This window comes from Lissotriton helveticus, chromosome 6 (genome assembly GCF_964261635.1).
Source record: "Lissotriton helveticus chromosome 6, aLisHel1.1, whole genome shotgun sequence".
Taxonomy (NCBI): Eukaryota; Metazoa; Chordata; class Amphibia; order Caudata; family Salamandridae; genus Lissotriton; species Lissotriton helveticus.
The window spans coordinates 705712246-705733401 of NC_136067.1; the positions used below are offsets into that span (position 1 = coordinate 705712246).

The 21156-nt window shown below is 47.8% G+C and overlaps 1 long non-coding RNA gene across 1 annotated transcript; it reads right to left on the bottom strand.

The window, feature by feature from the left end:
* Positions 1-284: 284 nt before the first annotated feature.
* On the bottom strand, positions 285-1237 carry LOC144761496 (uncharacterized). The gene is made up of 4 exons (XR_013595747.1): positions 1166-1237; positions 948-1074; positions 767-865; positions 285-339 (listed from the first exon to the last, which is right to left on the bottom strand). It is a non-coding gene; the product is annotated as an uncharacterized LOC144761496 (long non-coding RNA).
* Positions 1238-21156: the final 19919 nt, after the last annotated feature.

The window sequence follows — 21156 nt, forward strand, 5'->3', positions numbered from 1 at the left end:
AGGTCCTCAAAGTTTATATTTAAATCAAAGTTTGCAAAACACAATAACACCTTCAACAAATCACGTGCGTGGGGCACAAGCCTGTACCCAGCCACAACAATACACAAACAAAAACATACACAAAGGGCTTGTAAGGCAAAATCAACAGTCTCTGTAAAATACCAATTTTAGACAAAGAATTTCTTATAGGTACCATTACACAATTTTTGTATAATAAATTATTCCACAAGTATATGGTACACAGTGGGTCGACGACGTTTCGGACCCCCTTGCTAAATGATGGGGTCCATCATCAGGACAGAGCAATGGTTGCCTTTTTAATTTATAAGCCTCTTTCGCCTAAGGGGAAGAAAGAAGGACAGAAAGGTACATTAAATTCTCACACGCATAATGATAGTGACATTGTGCAGTGATTATTGGACTAGTCCGCTTGTATCCAGGTGGAGACAGCGAGTGGCTTTATTTATAGTGTCAACAGGCATGTGACTAGGTGAAGAAGCACATTCTGTTGGTGACTAGGAAGGTGCATAAGTGTAAGTGAGTGGTTCTCAGAATAAAACCAAGGGTGGCAACAAGATCAATTAAAAAACGGCGCAGTGGTACGAATGAATATCAAGGGGAGAGGATGCCACCGTGATTGTTGGTGCGGCGATACATTTACAATAAGGTGAAAAACGGCGCAGTGATGCGAAGTGAATTGCAAGAAGGAGGTCTGAATTGAATGGTACAGTTGTTGCTATACCCAAGGAAGAGATATAGGGCTCACCAGAGGGGTAATGGGTACAGGAGCTCATGTAAGAGCGCGCAGACGAGGGCTTACTTCATGAACAATTTTATATTGAATTGTCCGCTTTATTCGGTATATCTAAATGAGAGGGGGAATTAACGTTTAGGGCTGGAGACAGTCATTTATTATTGGTGTTAACCGAAAAAATGAGGCGTCTTACCAGTAGTACAAAAGTATATATTACGAGGGTCCAGGGCAATTGGTACGAGAGCTCACTTGAAGAGCGCGCGAGGCATGGAGTTAGACCGGAAACAATTAAGGATGAATTGTCCGCTTGGTCGGTTCATCTAAAAAAGGGGAGGAAATATTCACACTTGGGACGGGGAACGGCCATTGATTAGTTTGGGCGGTCAGTGGGAAAAATAGGAGGCGGCTTACCAGTAATTCAAGGAAGTTATTTCGAGGGTCCAAGGGGCGGGAGAAGAATAATATCTTGCATCCGCATGTACCTGTGTACAGAATTTCTGTTTTAGGTATGGGAATCTAAAATACAGAAAAAAGGGCACAACGTCGTAAAGCCGAGAAGGGCTTACCTTGTGAGCCGGGTAATGCCGGAAGCGCCGTGTCGCGCTGGGGTCCTGGAACCAGGAGGGCCTGCCGGTAAAGGAAGGGATTATCAATCAGGGGAGACAACTGGGCAGGGTGTAGCGCGGGGCTATCGGGACGTTCAAGAGGCGCGTCCAATGCTTACCGGGTCAGTCGGCAGAACTCGATTTCCTGGTTAAGCGATAGCTCAGTGCACCTCTGCAAATTGGCGCGTGTTCCCTTTGAGTGGGGGGAGTCTCTTGGAAGTTGTTGTCAGTGATGCCTTGCCTGTAGACTGTCTGCTAGGGAATGACTTGGAGAGTTCTCCATGGAAGGATGTAGAGCACCGAACTCATTTGGAGATGTTAGGTTTGCCTGCGTGGATCTGTGTGACCACGCATGCTATGGCAGCCAGTAGGGGTGATTCAGCAGAGCTGGAGCCTGAAACAGTGGCCCAGAGACCTGCCAGGAACAGAGGAGGCAGGGGGCGTGGGAAACCCACCCCCGTGGTTCCCATGGCGCAGGAGGAAGCAGAGCCTGAGGGGGATGCCCTGGAGCCTACCAGGGAACAAGTGGCTGAACGGGGGAACTGCCTGAGCTCACCCATTGGCAGCAAGAAGGTGGCATCTCCACGGAGGAGTTCTGCAAGGCGCAGAAGGAGTGCCCTTCTCTCGTTGGTATGTGGCAACAGGCCGCAGACAAGGCAGCAGGCCTAGGGTCCAAGGATCATTTCATTTAGTGGGAAGATGATTTGCTTTATAGTGAGCCTAAGTTCGCTGAGCCCGGTGCAGCCCTTGTGCTGGTGGTACCAGAGCGCTTCAGGAACTTCCTAATGCGTCTGGCTCATGATGTGCCTCTCGCAGGACATCTGGGGCAAGACAAGACCCTACTTAGGCTTGTCACCCACTTCCACTGGCCCCAAATGAGGAAGCACGTCGGGACATTCTGTAGATCAGGCCAGTGGCAAGAGCGGAGGGAAGTGCAAGGCACCCCTCCAACCCTTTCCTGTGGTGAGCACCCCTTTCGAGCGGGTAGGTATAGACATCGTGGGGCCCCTGGACCCCAAGACAGCCTTAGGCAATAGGTTCATCCTGGTCTTGGTGGACCATGCCACCCGGTACCCGGAAGCAGTCCCTCTCAGGACAATCACAGCACCCGTGGTGGGCCGTGCATTGATGGGGATCTTTTCCCGTGTAGGGTTCCCCATTGAGGTGGTCTCCGACCGGGGTACCAACTTCATCTCTAGGTACATGAAGTCTCTGTGGGAGGAGTGTGGGGTAACTTATAAGTTCACCACTACTTACCACCCTCAAGGAAATGGGTTGGTTGAAAGGTTCAACCGCACCCTTAAAGGTATGATTATGGGCCTAGCGGAGCCCATGGGACGGAAGTGGGACATCTTGTTACCATGCCTGTTGTTTGCCTACAGGGAGGTGCCTCAGAAGTCCTTAGGGTTCAGTCCCTTTGAAATCCTGTATGGCCACCCTGTTAGAGGACCTCTCACTCTGGTGAAGGAGGGATTGGAGAAGGCCTGTGGGAAAGCTCCTCAGGATGTGTTCAGCTATGTGCTGGCCATCCGCTACCAGACACAACGCTTCAGGAAGCTCGCTCAGCCAAACCTAGAAGCTAGCCAGGAATAAATGAAAAGATGGTACAACCAGAATACTACTCTGGTCGAATTTCAACCTGGGCAGAAAGTGTGGGTGAAGGCGCCAGTGGAGCCTTGTGCACTCCAAGACAAGTGGACTGGGCCATATGAGGTGGTGGAGCGCAAGAGCGAAGTAACCTACCTGGTTAACTTGAGGACTCCTAGGCAGCCCCTGAGAGTCTTGCATGTGAACCGCCTCAACCCCCACTTTGAGAGGTCTGAAGTGACAATGCTCATGGCTACAGATGCTGGAATGGAAGAGGAAAGTGACCCTCTTCCTGACCTCCTGGCAACCAAGGAGCAAGATGGGTCAGTGGATGGTGTGGTCCTCTTGCCCACCCTGACCCCAGAACAGCAGAGGGACTGTCGCCAGGTTTTGGGTCAGTTTGCCCCCCTGTTCTCCCTGACCCCAGGTATCACCAACTGGTGCGTCCATGATGTGGACACTGGAGATAGTTTACCTGTGAAACAAAAATGTTACAGAGTAGTTGACAAGGTCAGGGCCAGCATCAAGGAAGAAGTTTCCAAGATGTTGGTGCTAGGGGTGATTGAGCCCTCCAGCAGCCCCTGGGCTAGCCCAGTGGTCTTAGTACCAAAAGCTGCTGCGCCCGGTGCCACTCCAGAACTCCGGTTTTGTGTGGACCACCGTGGGCCCAATGCGGTCACGAAGACTAGTGCACACCCCATCCACAGAGCTGATGAGCTTGTGGATCGGTTGGGAGCTGCCCAGTACCTCAGTACGTTTGATTTAACTTCTGGGTACTGGCAGATTGCCTTAACTGATGGGGACAAGGAGAGGTCTGCATTCTCAACGCCAGAGGGGCACTTCCAGTTCCAAGTCAATTTGGGTTGAAGAATGCCCCTGCCACATTCCAGAGACTGGTTAACCAGGTATTGACCGAGCTGGAGGAATTCAGCGCTGCATACCTGGATGACATTGCTATGTTCAGCTCCACGTGGGAAGAACTCTTGCAACACCTCTGTGAAGTGTGGAAGGCTCTGCAAAGGGCAGGCCTCACTATCAAGGCCAGCAAGTGCCAGATAGGGCAAGGATCTGTGGTGTACTTTGGACACCAGGTAGGGAGCGGCCAGGTGGCACCCCTACAGGCGAAGATTCATACCATTCTGGCTTGGGAGCCCCCAAGACCCAGACAGAGGTGAGAGCCTTTTTAGGTCTCCCCGGGTATTACAGACGGTTTATCAAGGGATATGGCACCATCGTTGCCCCCTTGACAGAGCTGACTTCCAAGAAGCAGCCCAAGAAAGTGAATTGGACAGAAGCCTGCCAAACTGCTTTTGATGCCCTGAAGACTGCCATGTGCACAGCACCGGTGCTCAAGGCGCCTGACTTCTCCAGTGAGTTCATAGTGCAGAGATACGCTTCAGAGCATGGTGTGGGAGCAGTACTCTCACAGATCACTGACAAGGGCTGGGACCAACCTGTAGCTTTTATTAGCCGGAGTCTACTCCCCAGGGAACAGATGTGGAGTGCAATTGAAATGGAAGCTTTTGCTGTGGTCTGGGCTCTGAAGAAGCTGAGGCCCTACCTGTTTGGGACTCACTTCCGTGTTCAGACAGACCACAGGCCCCTCAGATGGTTGATGCAGATGAGGGGTGAGAACCCAAAACTGTTGAGGTGGTCCATCTCCCAACAGGGAATGGACTTCACGGTGGAACAATGCCCTGGCAAGGAACACGCCAATGCTGATGGTCTGTCCAGGTTTTTCCGCCTTAGTGAAGAGAACTCCCAAGAGGGTGGGTAGTTCTCCCCACTTTCAGCTGGAGGGGACACGTGTTAGACCAGGCATCTTTTGCGTGGTTTCCCCCTATCTTTTTGCCTCTACCTCCTGTATTTTTGATGCGGTGCTGGATTTCGTTTTTGCTGGTTTAGATGCTTTGGGCACTTTGCCACTGCTGTTCAGTGTCAAAGTGCAAGTGCTCCCTGTGTAAATTGTTATTATGATTGGCTATCCATGATTGACATATTTGTGTCACCAAGAAGTCCCTAGTAAAGTGCACTGAGTGTGCCAGGGCTGGTGATAACAAATGCTACTAGTGGGCCTGCAGCACTGATTGTGCCACCCACCTGAGTAGCCCTAAAATGGTGTCTCAGGCCTGCCACCGCAGTGCCTGTGTGCAGTCTGTGAACTGCCATGTCCTCCTGGTCAGTGTCCCCACTGGTCAGGCCTAACCCTTCCCTTTCTGTGCACATTGGTCACCCCTATGGAAGACCCAAGGTACCCCTTGGGCAGGGTGCAGTGTATGTGAAAGGTAGAGCATGTACTTGTGCACGTGACATGCTCTGGTAGTGAATTACAGCCATTTTGTTTTTACTATTGTAAGGCTATCTTGCCCCATAGGCTATCATGGGGATGCTGGAAACAGCGGCTACCAGCATATCTTCCCATAGGAGCAAGATAGGACATAAAAGTCTGGTATCCCTGAACTCGCAATTTAAAACACATCTTTTAGGGAAGGTTGTTTTTAAACCCTGTATTTGAGAACAGCACTTTTAGAAAGTTGCTGTTCTCTTGTCTGACCTTTCCGTGTGCCTTGGCCTGTTTGTGAATTGACTTTCTGGTTTGAGAGTGACAGGGGCTGGGTGGTTCCCAGAGTCTTAGTGGGCCACCCCTCGGCTAAATAGCTCCATCTTCATCTAGAGTAGTGGGAGGGGGAAGCACCTGGACCTGAATAGGGCTGTGCCTGCCTTCCACAATGATGGCTCTACCTCCTGATGGGTGGCTGGTGACCCTGCCCCTTTCTCTGAAAGGAAACGAGAGGTCAGGAAAACAAAGTGCTCAAGGAACACCCAGAACTGGTTCATAGCGGGCTCAGAACCCTCCTGCACAAAGGGAACAAAGACTTTTAGGGGTATAAGTACAGGACCCCTGACTACAGAAAATTAGATAATCCTAGAATCAAGAAGGAACCTCTGCCAAGGAGAAAGCTGAAACTGAAGAAGGAAGACTGTCCTGCTGTTGTTCTGCTGGACTGACCTGCTGTTGCTTTGCTGCCAAGGAGAGGGGAAGGACTTTGCTTTGTGCTGGGTCCCCTTGCTTGAAGGAATATCCAAGGGCCTGAGAAGAGCTGGCTCCCTGTTAAGAAGTCCCAGGAACAAAATTGCTTCACCCGCAGCTTCCCTGAACTCTGCTGAGAGAGTTCTATCCTTCCTGGAGTGTTTGGCCCATGTGTGGTGCCTCTGGAAGTTGTACCTGTGTTGGGAAGATGGAAACCAAGCTTTTAAGGACCTTTCTGCAAGTTTTACCGCATCCCCGGCTTAGCGAGAAAATTCCCGCCGCTACAAAGACCGAGATCGTCGCAGCGCCTGTTGCTGCTGCCGGAGATGTAGCATTCTTCGTTTGCGGAAGGATTGCCATCGCTGCAAGCATCGCCGCCAAGCCTGTCATCGCTGGGTGAGATTGCGGCATCGCTTGCTTGCGGATCGCATCATGTCGCTGCAAACATCGTCGCAGAGCCATCGCATCAAGGAGCTGCGAGAGGAAGATCGCCGCTGGATCACGCATCATCGCCTGGAGATCGTCGCAGCCCCTACAGATCATTGCATCATGCCTTTGCGAGAACAAACTTCCTACGGAACGTACGCACCGAAATCCATACACGTCATCGCCTTCCTCCCCATACAGACCGGATTCGTCGCAACACGCCCGCTGCCGCAGTGGGGCTGTCGCCAACGCCTCCCCATGGTCTCAGGAGCAAGGCATCGCTTATTTTCCACCGCACCAGCTTCTGCTTTGGACCTTTGTCGCTTTTAAAGGTACTGTTAGCTAAACGTGACGCAACTGTGAACTTTTCAAGCAACTGTGGATTCTTTTTATCGCAACTTTAAGAACTCTTTCGCAACCATATTCTTGAACTGTGTATGTTGGATTTTTGTCGATTTGGTCTTGTGTAGTTTAGATTAAATACCTTTATTTTTCTAAACTGTTGTGGAGTCAGTTTGTGGTGTTTTCATTGAGTTACTGTGAGTGTTGGTACAAATACTTTACACATTGCCTTTTTATAAGCCTGACTGCTTGTGCCAAGCTACCAAGGGGGTGAGCAGAGGTTATCTAAAGGTTGTTTCCTCATTACCCTGACTAGAAGCAAGGGTACCTATTTGGAGAGTGGTACCTACCTCTGCCAACTAGAGACCCCATGTTCTAACACCCCCTATATATAAGGTCTGCCTGTGGTGTGTGTTGTGAAGTTTGTCTTTCTTACTTGCCTTCGTGAGTGCTTCTGTTCTTATTTCCTGCAATTGCTGCTCTGCTGTGTTGCTGGAATGTTGGCCTACCTGTAGTGCAGCCAATTGCCTTTTCATAGTCTCCTGGGCCTTTAAGTCTGAAGGAGGTGTTGGCCATAATTGTGCCTCGCAAAGCTGCCTTCCTGTCTGCCCACTCTACTCTTTTACTGCCTGCCATATTTGCATTATGATTGAAGTATTCTTGGAGTGCAGTCCTCACTGTGTGTCTAGCCACTGTCGCTTATGGTATAAGCTATGCAAAAATGGCTGTCTGTACTTTGTGCAGTAATATTTATATATTAGGGAAGAGTGGTCGGAGTACAGCCTAGGTTTGTACTCCATATCTAATATGTGGTTCGCAGTAGCACTGTCAACAAGGGCAAGGTTTTATCTGGAGTACGTGTTACAGGCCTGGATATGATGGGAGTACTCCAATTTATTCTGGTTTTGCTGTTGACATATCTCAATCTTCTCGAGGTTCTGAACAGTCCGGATGAGTGATGCTGTTATTTTCACTTTATAGAACATAATCCATGGGGTTCTATCTAAGTTTCCGCTAAAGACACAGTTTAATTCCTCCATTCAGATTATAAGTGTACCTATATATGCGTGTACTAGTCGGCCCAGTGCTGGGTAGAATGTGTGCTCATCTGTATAGACCTTGGATCGTGAGACCTCTCAAATTTAGATAACTTATGTCAAAACATAGCATTCCTTAGGGTTTAGCACCCCAGTCAACATATCGAATGGCAATCGAGGTGCTGTTCAAATACCTACTCCTCTGGTGTGTGCGCTATAGCTAGCATGGTGGAGTCGACCCGTCCATTTTAGATGTACCTTTACTTCAGTCATCAGTAGGTGTGCCTCCTGTAAGCAGGCTGTTTGATCCCCATGTTTGCGGAGGAAGGTTCCCGCCCTTGCTATTTTACAGTAGTTATTCAGACCTCACACATTTCATGTCAACAGTGTTATCTTGTTCCCCATTTCTCGAAGTAACTATTGTCCATTTGCATCCTCTTCCGTTGCATGTGTGCAACCAGTATGTCTACCTGATAGTCTGTTCTGACTATGCCAAAACATACATTTAAAACATATGTAACTCATATTGTCAGGGCTATCCTGATAGAACCCATACTTACAATGGATGTAGGTTTCTCAACTACTAGATTCTCCCATCTCCTACCTCGTGGTGACAGCACTTAACTAACCAACTTTGTAATCCAGCTATGCTAAATCTGCCTTAAATCTACATGTCTCTAGTGTGTGATTGACTGTGATGTTCCAGTGTTAGAGCCCTTCTTCAAATGATCAGGACCTAAACTAACTGGTGAGCTCAGGGGTGGGTTACAGTGGTTGTACTGCTAGCGTCTCTCATTTCAGTCCCCTCCTCCGTCCACCCCTCCATGAGCTGTCCCCAGCTCTGTACGCTGATGATCTGTGGAGCACTCCTGTGTGCACCTTTCGGTCGGAGGGGGGGCCCTCTATTGGTGGATTGTCCACTGGATCCCCCTCTCCTTGAGTCTAGTTTATTCCACGCCTAGACCGATTTATTTGCGTGGATCACTTTGAGGCAGGCTGAGAAGAACATCATGTATTTGAGATGAAATGCCTGCAGCACCACCACCGTTTGACTGCCTCAAATGATCGTCTGAGGCATTGTACCTGAAGGGTATGGTCCGAAAATAGCATTACTCAGCTTCTCAGACGCAGATCTTTGCTCATGTGCGTGCTTCCTGCAACAATACACCCTGTCTTTGTAGTTGAATAGTTTAAAAATGACCATGCATGGTGGTGACCCTGGTTGATGGGGAGCGGTGGTGCTGGTATCTTCTGTGCATGCTCCAGGGCTTATATTGCAGCCTGTGTGTGCAGTTGTAAACTGCCATTTCAACCTGGCAAAATAAACCTTTTTGCCAGGCATAAGCATTCCTTTTTAATACATATAAGTCACCCCCTATGGTAGGCCCTAAACAGCCAATAAGGAAGGGTGCAGTGTATTTGGAAATTTCCATAGGTACTTTTAACTTTCACGTGTCCTGGTGGTGAAATAAATGGGTTGTTCACAACTGAAAGGCCCACCTCTCCCATTGTGTTGCCTTAATACATTTAATAAGTGATAACGTTCAATTAGGGACAGGTAGGAAAGTTTAGTTTGGTCTCTAATGAAATGCAATTAAAGCCCTCTTTAATGGTAAAGTTGGATTTGAAGTCACAATTCTGAAAATGTCATTTCGACAAAATTGAATTTTTTTTCCTAACCATTTGGTGCCTGCAGGCCATATCCTGGGTCACGGGACTAGGTGTAGTTGGCAGTTGGTCTTTGTGTATTTTTCCCAGACAATAAGACAAATGGGGAATAGGTATTAGCAGGATGTGCCGTCTCTGACTTGATATGCGGGCGGAGCGGTCACAGAGCAAACTAGCACATCACAAAGACTCTGTCTCAGCACACTCACAAAGGGTTTCAGACTAGTCTTTTGTGCCCCACACATATTGGGGCCAAGACAGGGATGCAGGAAATTCCAGACACCTCTGTAGGGCTAGGAATGTAGATCCTTCTGCCACTTCAAAGTGGGCACCAGGTATAAATAGTTGACCCTCAGACCCAACTTTTGAGTACACTTCTGTACCTGTTGAAGTCTCAGAAGAAGTACTGCTGTGCTGCTATACTGCAAGAAGGACTGCACTGCTACTCTGCGGCCCTGCTGCCCTGCTGCCTCAGTGAGAAAACTGGACCTGCATCTTGAACCCAGGACCACCATAGTGTCTCCAAGGGCTAGCTGGCTGGCATCCTGATGAGAGCCTCAGGAACAGGAAAGGCTCCACCAATCTTGACCCCTCCACCTGGACTCTGCCTACTGTTAGTCCTAACCCCCATGTGGGGCCTCTCCAGTCCAAGAACCTTGAAAGTGGAGCTAAGGATGCTCTGCCAGTGGTTTCTACCAGAATGGATAGAGTGCAATGCAAATCCAATGCAGCTTTTCACAGCGCCTCACCTGAACCAAAGCAGTGAGACATAGGCCCACATTTCAGCCCTCACAGCTCATCAGAACCGCAGATGCATTGAGCATCCTCGATTTGGACCTAGCAGCTCTTCTTGAACCGAAGCAGCTAAACGCAGTCTCAACGCAAGCCCACAACATAGCCCTCTGAGCTCAATGAAACTGCTGCTGTGCGATGCATCTGTGACTCGGACCTCGCATCAGCTCTCGGGACCAATGCTGCTCCTCAACCAGAATTTAAAGTACATTTCTCAGCAGAACTAACTTGGTCCCAGTATCCTGCCCGTGCTCCATCGCAGTTGGCCAGAACATATGACTTTATTCCAGTCCGTAGTGATCAGAAAACCACAGTTGTCGCTTTGTGCTTTTAACCACAGTTTTTTTCCTAAACCTTTAGATTGCATATTCCCGTTCTACCGATTCGACTTTTGTTGTTTTGGTATCAAATAATGTATTAAATTTTACTCTATGTTTCTAAATTGGTGTGGGATTTTTCATGTGATATGTTTTCACTTTATTACTGTTTGAAGACCTGCATACATTCTTTCCACATTGCCTCTAAGTTAAGCCTGATTGCTTTTGTGCCAAGCTACACAAGGCTTGAGCACAGGTTAATTTTTAGTTTGCTTGTGTTTCACCCTGTCAAGAATTGTGGTTGCTGCTTGAGTAGAGTTTCACTCCCTTCACCCAGCAACCCAATTTCCTATACTGACGAGGTTCCTGATTCCCATTATCCCGTCTTTCTGCCCTCTACTGGTGTTGAGTGGCCCTCACTTGAAGGTTTCTTCACTGTACTGACAAATACACCACGTTCCATCACAATCTGCAAGTGTATAACAGTAATTCTTTGATTCCAGGAGGTATCCAGGCACTACACTGGGTTTGTGACGGTTTATTTGTAAGCACATGCTGGTAGGTGAATCCATATCCTTCATTGCATTCTTGTGCTATGGATAGTTTCTGCATAATACTAAAATTCACTTGTCCACCACAGGGTGTACTATTTACCAGAAGAGACACAGTGAAGACCTTCATTGAGATGAGAATTAACATTACCCTGTGACTGACGCTGACGAAGTGTCCTCTCTTTCTACTTCCTTGTATTGTTCCCTCCTTTCCCCTGAGGCACTTCTGAGGCTGACAAAGTTCTTGATTCCCACTATCCCGTCTTTCTGCTCTCTACTGAAGTTGAGTGGCCCTACTGAAATGAACTATAATGACGAATTCATCATTTTTCATCACAATCTGCATTTGTATACCACTGGGGCTCAGATTTCAGGAGGTCTCCTGGTACTACATTGATTTTGTCACAATGTATTTTTAACAACTTGCTGTTAAGTGAATCCTTATCCTTTATTGCATTTTTGTGTCCTTGATAAGTTGTGCATAATACTGAAATCCACTTGTCTACCCCAGGGCGCACTAATTACCAGAAGAGACACAGTGTAGGACTGCCTTGAGCTGAGAATTGACATTACCCTGTACCAGTCGTTAGCGAAGTGTGCTCTCTTTTCCCTTGTTTTATTCCATCCTTTCCTCTGGGGCCTGCACTAGGATGTATGACGAAATTTGAGGGACAGACTTTGTTGGAAGGGTAGGATTAATTCAAAGCTGCCTACCAATAACAGCATATCTTATCACTGGTCTTTTGGTGGAGTTCTGGACTGAACAATAACCAGAAAGTACATTAAAAGGGACAGAAATAGCATGGGGTTTGCTGTTGATGAGGGGGCTCCTGCTCCCATTTTGCAACAATGTACAGGATTACATCAGGCTCATCTCTGAAGCAAAGCAGTATCTCACTTTTCCTCAGACAAGCCAATGCGAGTGAACCTTTCTCAGTATATCCTCTCCCTCCTCTACAAGTATTTGTTGTTTAGGGTGAAGGGCAGTGCAATAAACACCAGAGGTAAAATTGTGCAAAAGTTAGTGTGTCTTTGAGTAGCTTTTTTTATGATCCTGACCTCATGTGACTGGTTGGTGGTTTGATGAGGTGCAGCTGGTTAGAGGTCTGGTGCAGGCTTTGTTAATAACTCCGCGATACAAAAGGGGATGATGGACGGAGCGCTTGAACAAATCAAACACTCACCCCCAGTCAACTGATCTGGGTATAATCCATAACCATTCTTTAGTTCACTCAGCCACCCCAGTTCAGACATGGCTATATGCAAATCAGTCTGACCCTGTGCCTCATGGGAACAGTCCAGCCCGAACTGCCAAGCCATGTCATCCCTGAACCGGAAACAAGCATCCTGGGACCGGTTTCGGATTCATAATCCTCATCAGCCAGGCTATCTTGAATCTAGTGGCCAAGTGAACAAGGGACTCACATCTGAGCATACCATGCCACACTTAGGGCGAACAAAGCGATACAAAAGGGGATGATGGACGGAGCGCTTGAACAAATCAAACACTCACCCCCAGTCAACTGATCTGGGTTTAATCCATCACCATTCTTTAGTTCACTCATCCCCCCAGTTCAGACATGGCTATATGCAAATCAGTCTGACCCTGTGCCTCATGGGAAGAGTCCAGCCCGAACTGCCAAGCCATGTCTTCCCTGGACCGGAAACAAGCATCCTGGGACCGGTTTCGGATTCATAATCCTCATCAGCCAGGCTATCTTGAATCCAGTGGCCAAGTGAACAAGGGACTCACGTCTGAGCATACCCTGCCACACTTAGGGCGAACAAAGCGATACAAAAGGGGATGATGGACAGAGCGCTTGAACAAATCAAACACTCACCCCCAGTCAACTGATCTGGGTTTAATCCATCACCATTCTATAGTTCACTCAGCCACCCCAGTTCAGACATGGCTATATGCAAATCAGTCTGACCCTGTGCCTCATGGGAACAGTCCAGCCCGAACTGCCAAGCCATGTCTTCCCTGGACCGGAAACAAGCATCCTGGGACCGGTTTCGGATTCATAATCCTCATCAGCCAGGCTATCTTGAATCCAGTGGCCAAGTGAACAAGGGACTCACGTCTGAGCATACCCTGCCACACTTAGGGCGAACAAAGCGATACAAAAGGGGATGATGGACGGAGCGCTTGAACAAATCAAACACTCACCCCCAGTCAACTGATCTGGGTTTAATCCATGACCATTCTTTAGGTCACTCAGACACCCCAGTTCAGACATGGCTATATGCAAATCAGTCTGACCCTGTGCCTCATGGGAACAGTCCAGCCCGAACTGCCAAGCCATGTCTTCCCTGGACCGGAAACAAGCATCCTGGGACCGGTTTCGGATTCATAATCCTCATCAGCCAGGCTATCTTGAATCCAGTGGCCAAGTGAACAAGGGACTCACGTCTGAGCATACCCTGCCACACTTAGGGCGAACAAAGCGATACAAAAGGGGATGATGGACGGAGCGCTTGAACAAATCAAACACTCACCCCCAGTCAACTGATCTGGGTTTAATCCATCACCATTCTTTAGTTCACTCAGACACCCCAGTTCAGACATGGCTATATGCAAATCAGGCTGACCCTGTGCCTCATGGGAACAGTCCAGCCCGAACTGCCAAGCCATGTCTTCCCTGGACCAGGAACAAGCATCCTGGGACCGGTTTCGGATTCATAATCCTCATCAGCCAGGCTATCTTGAATTCAGTGGCCAAGTGAACAAGGGACTCACGTCTGAGCATACCCTGCCACACTTAGGGCGAACAAAGCGATACAAAAGGGGATGATGGACGGAGCGCTTGAACAAATCAAACACTCACCCCCCAGTCAACTGATCTGGGTTTAATCCATAACCATTCTTTAGTTCACTCAGCCACCCCAGTTCAGACATGGCTATATGCAAATCAGTCTGACCCTATGCCTCATGGGAACAGTCCAGCCCGAACTGCCAAGCCATGTCTTCCCTGGACCGGAAACAAGCATCCTGGGACCGGTTTCGGATTCATAATCCTCATCAGCCAGGCTATCTTGAATCCAGTGGACAAGTGAACAAGGGACTCACGTCTGAGCATACCCTGCCACACTTAGGGCGAACAAAGCGATACAAAAAGGGATGATGGACGGAGCGCTTGAACAAATCAAACACTCACCCCCAGTCAACTGATCTGGGTTTAATCCATCACCATTCTATAGTTCACTCAGCCACCCCAGTTCAGACGTGGCTATATGCAAATCGGTCTGACCCTGTGCCTCATGGGAACAGTCCAGCCCGAACTGCCAAGCCATGTCTTCCCTGGACCGGAAACAAGCATCCTGGGACCGGTTTCGGATTCATAATCCTCATCAGCCAGGCTATCTTGAATCCAGTGGCCAAGTGAACAAGGGACTCACGTCTGAGCATACCCTGCCACACGTAGGGCGAACAAAGCGATACAAAAGGGGATGATGGACGAAGCGCTTGAACAAATCAAACACTCACCCCCAGTCAACTGATCTGGGTTTAATCCATCACCATTCTTTAGTTCACTCAGCCACCCCAGTTCAGACATGGCTATATGCAAATCAGTCTGACCCTGTGCCTCATGGGAACAGTCCAGCCGAACTGCCAAGCCATGGCTTCCCTGGACCGGAAACAAGCATCCTGGGACCGGTTTCGGATTCATAATCCTCATCAGCCAGGCTATCTTGAATCCAGTGGCCAAGTGAAAAAGGGACTCACGTCTGAGCATACCCTGCCACACTTAGGGCGAACAAAGCGATACAAAAGGGGATGATGGACGGAGCGCTTGAACAAATCAAACACTCACCCCCAGTCAACTGATCTGGGTTTAAACCATCACCATTCTTTAGTTCACTCAGCCACCCCAGTTCAGACCGGTCCTCGGAAGCTTGTTTCCGGTCCAGGGAAGGCATGGCTTGGCAGTTCGGGCTGGACTTTTCCCATGAGGCACAGGGTCAGGTTGATTTGCATATGGCCATGTCTGAACTGGGGTGGCAGAGTGGGATAAAGAACGGTGATGGATTAAACCCAGATCAGTTGACTGGGGGTGAGTGCTTGTATTGTCAACGCTCCGTCCACCACCACCTTTGATTTTGCTTTGTTAATAACTCCCCCTTTCATTCACAGGTGTGTAAATTTCTTGAGATGTGTTATTTGAGATTAATCTTTCAATCAATCAATCAAAAAGCGCACATTTTTACCCCCAGGGGTATCTGGGTGCTGTGTCTTCGTTAAAGAACCAGGTCATGAGGCTCTTTCTGAAGTCTGCCAGCAATTGAGCTGTCTGGAGTTGGAGGGGAAGGTCGTTCCAGGTCTTAGCAGCAATGTAGGAGAATGAACGGCCACCACTGTGACAGATGCAGGGGGTGTGTGCAAGGGCGAGTGAGGAGGAGGGCAGGAAGTTCAGTTGATGGTTTATCAAGGCAGGTCCTATGTCATGGAGGGCTTTGTAGGCATATGTGAGGATCTTGAACAGGCATCTCTTCAAGATGGGTAGTCAGTGGAGGTCTCTCAGGAGGTAGGAGATGTGGATTTATTTGGAGAGGTCAAGAATGAGTCTGGATGCGGCATTCTGTATGGTCTGGAGTCCTCTGAGGAGCCGGGAGGGGATGCCAGCATAGAGGGCTTTGCCGTAGTCAAGGCGGCTGGTGACGAGGGCCTGAGTGACGGTCTTTCTGGTGTTGGTTGTAAACCATCTGAAGTGTGTGAAAGCAGGTGGTGACTGTGTTGACTTATCTTTTCATGGTCAGTTGGCTGTCGAGGATGATGCCTAGGGTGCGTGCATGGTCGGTCGGTCTGGGTGGAGGTCCGAGTTCTGCAGGCCCCCAGCTGTGGTCCCATGCGGAGGTGTTCTTCCCGAAGATCTGTACTTCAATTTGTCGGAGTTGAGTTGGAGGCAGTTGTTTTTAAACCGTTTGTCTTCTTTAATCATGGTGTTGCAGAAGTTTGTATTGGCATAGGTGGGGTCGTCGGTGAGCGAGGGGATCAGTTGGCTGTTGTCTATCTAGGAGATGTTTAATCCGTGGGATCTGATGATGTTTTCTGGGGGGGGTCATGTAGATGATGAACAGTGTGGGGGACTGATGGATGATCCTTGTAGTATGTCACATATGATATCTTTGGGTCCGGAGGTGAAGGGAGGCAGTTGGATGCTCTTTGTCTATTCTGTGAGAAAGGAGGAGATCCATATGAGGGCGTATTGCTCTATATCTATGTTGTGGAGTCTGTGTTTAGTGTGTATACATGTTGCAAGGGTGTTCAGATGTGATTGTATGTTTTTGTATGTTCGTGTGCCAACTGTAGCAAATGGGTCCAGCCCAATTAGCCCACAAGGACTTTTCCCAATTGACTAACAGGTGTTTGGATGTTACTGAGAGCGATTTTCACTACCTGAGTCTCACTCATGGTACAATTCACAGTAATTGGACAGAACATGTTAACCTCTATTGTCTGCCTTTAAAAATAGGGTTGCTGCTGGGCAACTAAGGTAAAAGGCACTGGGCTGGAAAAATGTGAGAACACACGTGCATGCAGTGTGCGGGCTGCATGTGTGAGAATAAAGTTGGGTGCAGCCCTGTAATTGCGCACAGGTAGCCAGTTGCAGTTCCCAATAACCCTCATAGACACTTTATGGCATATTTTGGGTGAAATGTTCGTGAATTTAGACTGACTTATTCTTTTGTTAATGTGTTGGTTAATTTGTCAAATCCTTATTTGGCTCCTCCTTTATTTTCCACTACCCCTCCCATTTTGGAAGCGATATTTCCAGTTGTTTGGTTTCTCCCCCTGTCCCCAGCAATTTTAAAAAAAATCTTTAGTGCTTTTTCAAGTTTCTCTCAAAGGCAGGTGATTAATATGTTTCCATTGTGTGTATCAGCTAATGGCTTTTTGATTTGCCATTAAATGTACATCGAAAGCATACACTTAGGCCCTAATTACAAATGAAATGGATAATTTTGACCACTATGCAAACCCCTGCTGGTGAAGGGATTTGAATTATAAGTTGTGAGAAGTCTACAGCACCTAGTAATAACCTGGTGCGGTAACGTCAGTGCCCTTGCAATTTTCCACAGGTACCTATCGGCAGATCAAACATATACCACTGGAAAAAGTCTAGCAAGCACCAGTATATGTGGATTTTGGAGTTGAAAGCACCAAATCCCATATGTAATGCCCCATTTGAAGAGCAAAACGTATACTTGGTGTTAAGTATTGCAGCTGCTGAATTCCAACCCCAGAGAAATCAGATTTTACTGGGTGTAGTGATAAACTTTAACCCGTCCACAGCGCCGGTAATTTACACACATAACCTCTTGAATTGGGGGGGGCATCCTCTGTGCTACTGAGCATACGCACAGCCTCTACACTGCTTTTTTCCATGTAGATAACGCTCTGGTCACTGAAGAGTTACATTCTTTTTGCTGGAGCTCCTGCTCGATGATGTAAGGCTGTCAGCAGCCATGTATAACTACAAATGCTGTATTCATACCTTTTGAACTAAATACGGCTTGTCATTGATTGATCTAATATTTCCATTAATGCTTGCTACACCTGTGTGCCCTGACACTTACTAGACATTTCCTGTCAGTTCCTCTAGATTGCATGAAAGCGTTCATTTACTCGCCTTCTGTTAATATACCTCCGAGCACCGACTCACAATCCAATATGTGATTAAACGGCAGTCAATATGGCGCTTTCCTACCCTGCCCTTCCTCTGGAGCAACAAACCCGCCGTGAATACTAAACAAGTAGCTGAAAGCGCATCTCATAAAGTAGCTTGTAAAACGTTCCATTTCCAGACAGCTCGCCGCGCAGCGCCATTGCCTGACTAGACACGGGGGTAAGTGCTTCAAACACCTGTGTACACTGACCGCTGGCCAAGGCCTGGCAGTCTGGCCCCAAAACAGGCAAGCGCTCGGCGTCTTCTCTTTCGCGACGCCGAACATGTGATGTTCGTCCGTACTCGTCTACTCTACGGACGAACATCACATGTGTTAGGATGTTCGGACCATAGACATTTGAGGCCAAGCTGCTGCTATTTGCAAGCTAGAAGTTTTAGACGCGATGCTAAGCGATTATTTGAAAGAAATATGAGCATGTAGGTAGATGCATTATGTCGTGAAACATGTATGCATTCAAACCAGTAGCATAGCAAGGATGACATGCAGGGTCGGATTGGCAGGGTGGGCAACTGGAACCGGTGACAGATGTACCCGTCTGTCCACACAAGGCGTTCTTCAGAAGGATCACCGCGTGTTCCTTCATTGCCCAATTTATCGTGGAAACAGCATTTGCGAACTCTCATAAAAAATCCTTGATTGCCCAGTCAGCGCTACTGGAGTGTCCTTCATATTCGAATCCTCCCACTTTTTCAGCACCTCGGATTCAAGTGGCACAGAGAATCTCGACCTACAGCCGCCACCTATCAACAGGCCTGGGCCCTGTCGGGTCGGAAGTCTCACCGACAGAGCAACTCTCACAACGACACTTCTTTTCTTCTGAGCCCTGAGGAGTCGTGGGAGAAGACTGTCCCTTATGCGACGAAACACGTGTTGGCTGGTTCTGTTGAACATTAAAGACACCTTTTCCAAAACGGCCGATTCCAAGAACACAAATTATTTTGACTTGTTTGATTATGAAAGGCTTTTTGTCCATTGTCTCATATGTCTACACTGACATTACTGTTTAATAATTAGAGTGTGCATAGGTGTTTGTCTTGTACTGTACGCAGTGGCAGCCTAGATTGTCACTACATTGGGGGGTTATAGGACTTATCCCCTCTACCTTTTTGCACCTCACACCCTACTGGTACTCATATTTCATTTCTTGCGCTAATACTTAGCTGTGCGCCCTTTTCTCAAACCTGACTAAAAACCCTTCTCCTAGACCCATTAGGCAATTGGCCCGTGCCCGAGGGGCCTGTGGCAGAGGCCAGCTTGTGGGACGATTTTTTTTTTAGACTGTGGACCAAGAAACTCCATTAACTGGGCTGGTTTTCCAGTAGAGCTCCAGCTTCAGGTGAGAGGTAGTCTGATCAGGCCACATATTAGGCCCATTAATTGTTATTTGCGGACTGACAATAGAGCGTCAGGAGGACGCCATCATGTGGTGCACCTTCTTCCACAAGGAGGAAGCTTTTGTCCCCCACAGCAGGTCAAAACGACCAGGCAGACAAGTCTCAGGTGCCTGCTGCCAGTTTTCTCAGATTGAGGTTAGGAGTTTCATTCAAGTACTTTGCAATGGAATTAAAGAAATTAACAAACAATGCAAAAATGTTAAATAACTTTGCAATAAAAAAAAAATCTGACTAGACATGGATAAGAAGAAATCACCTTTTTCGGCATGAATGGTTGCGAACAGCAGTTGTGGGCCACTTGTTTTTTTGGGTGCCCGGGCCGATTTTTCATCCCAATCCAACCCTGATGACATGGCACTGGCGCTAGCCACTTTCACTGTAAAATACAACTGTTATCAGAATTCAATAGGCCCTCAGAGCTCTGGGCCACAGGACCACTACTCCTGATGCACCACTGGTACTTGCGCCCCTGATTCAGATGTAGACAATCCAACTGTAGCAATTGGGTGAGATAGATAGCAGAAAAAAAAGAGATAGGTAACACTAAGCACGTACTGGTGTTACTGCTGTATTGTTAATACTAAGTCATGTTTTGGAAGCGTTTGCAAGTGAATCTCTTGTGTACTGTTTGGAATCTACCTTCCTGGGCATGCATGGATGTTTCACTGTATGACAAGGGTAATTTGAGGAATAAAAGTTCTTTAGTTTGCTCACTTACTTATATTCAATTTTGCCCAAAGTACATACAAAATATTAAATCGGTAAAAGAATTGCAATAGAGTTTGGTAAAAGAATTGCAATAAAGGTCGGTGCAGGGAATGGATGAAAGTCAAATGAAATAAATAAATTTTAATTCAAAGTTGTGATGCGAAGGTACTTGGAGTGCACTAGTACTTTGTGAAAGGGTGAAGCTGTGTTGGCTCTATTTATGTGCCAAGCAAACACAAGGAGAAGATGGACTGATCGCTGAAACTTTTCAGACTCACCCCAGTCACAGATCTGGGTTTAATCCATCATCGTTCTTTAGTTCACTTCACCACCTCAGTTGAGACCCAGCTATATGCAAATCAGTCTGACCCTGTGCCTCATGGGAACAGTCCAGCCGAATTGCCAAGCCATGTCTTCCCTAGACCGGAAATAAGCTTCGTGGGACCAGTTTTGGGGTAATACCCCTCATCAGCCAGGCTAGCTTAAATATAGAGGCAAAGTGAGCAAGGGACCCACGTCTGGGCATGAAAGCATCCCTGGGGAAGAACAGGGCATGTTCAATGAGCCAGAGGAGTACACTCCATGTTCGCCAGGGCCTGTGCATTGAGAGGTAGAAGATTCAAGTTCCAGGGCAAGTCACAACACGACCCCTGAACCAGTTCTGGCTGACTCGCAGCCCAGCTGTGATGTCAGCAATAGATATGGACCTCGTAGCAATCCACCACCGTCGAGCCGGCTCCGACATCATCTGGTATGATGGTGTGTCCCTGGTGTCATTTATCCATTTAACCATATCTCTTAGCACCACTGCTTGCCTAGCAGGACAATTATGACTTTTGTTTTCCTCGTGGTATTATTATTCCTAGTAGTGTCTATGCCCTAGCCTAGTGTGATGTCTCTTTTACTTGCGGACAAAGTTAGTTGTATTTTTCATCAAGTTTGATATCTTCTGTATTTGGGGAGGAATGTAATGTCGGTCTAGATGTTCTACTAAATTCATGGACCTCATTATGAGGTTATTTAGATGTGGGGGGGGGGGGTCAGAAGTGCTCACCCAGGTCTCTGTAGGTTTGGTACGGCCCTTGTACCGCGTGGTCTGAACGTCTGAACATAATGGGCCTCATTTATGAAAAGTGAGGCATCGCTGCGTGAAAACAGCGATGCGTCACTTTTCACTGCGCACTCCTTGCGACACCAGTGATGCGTCATATTTAATATATGACGCATCATGTCGAAAGGAGTTACAGATACGTC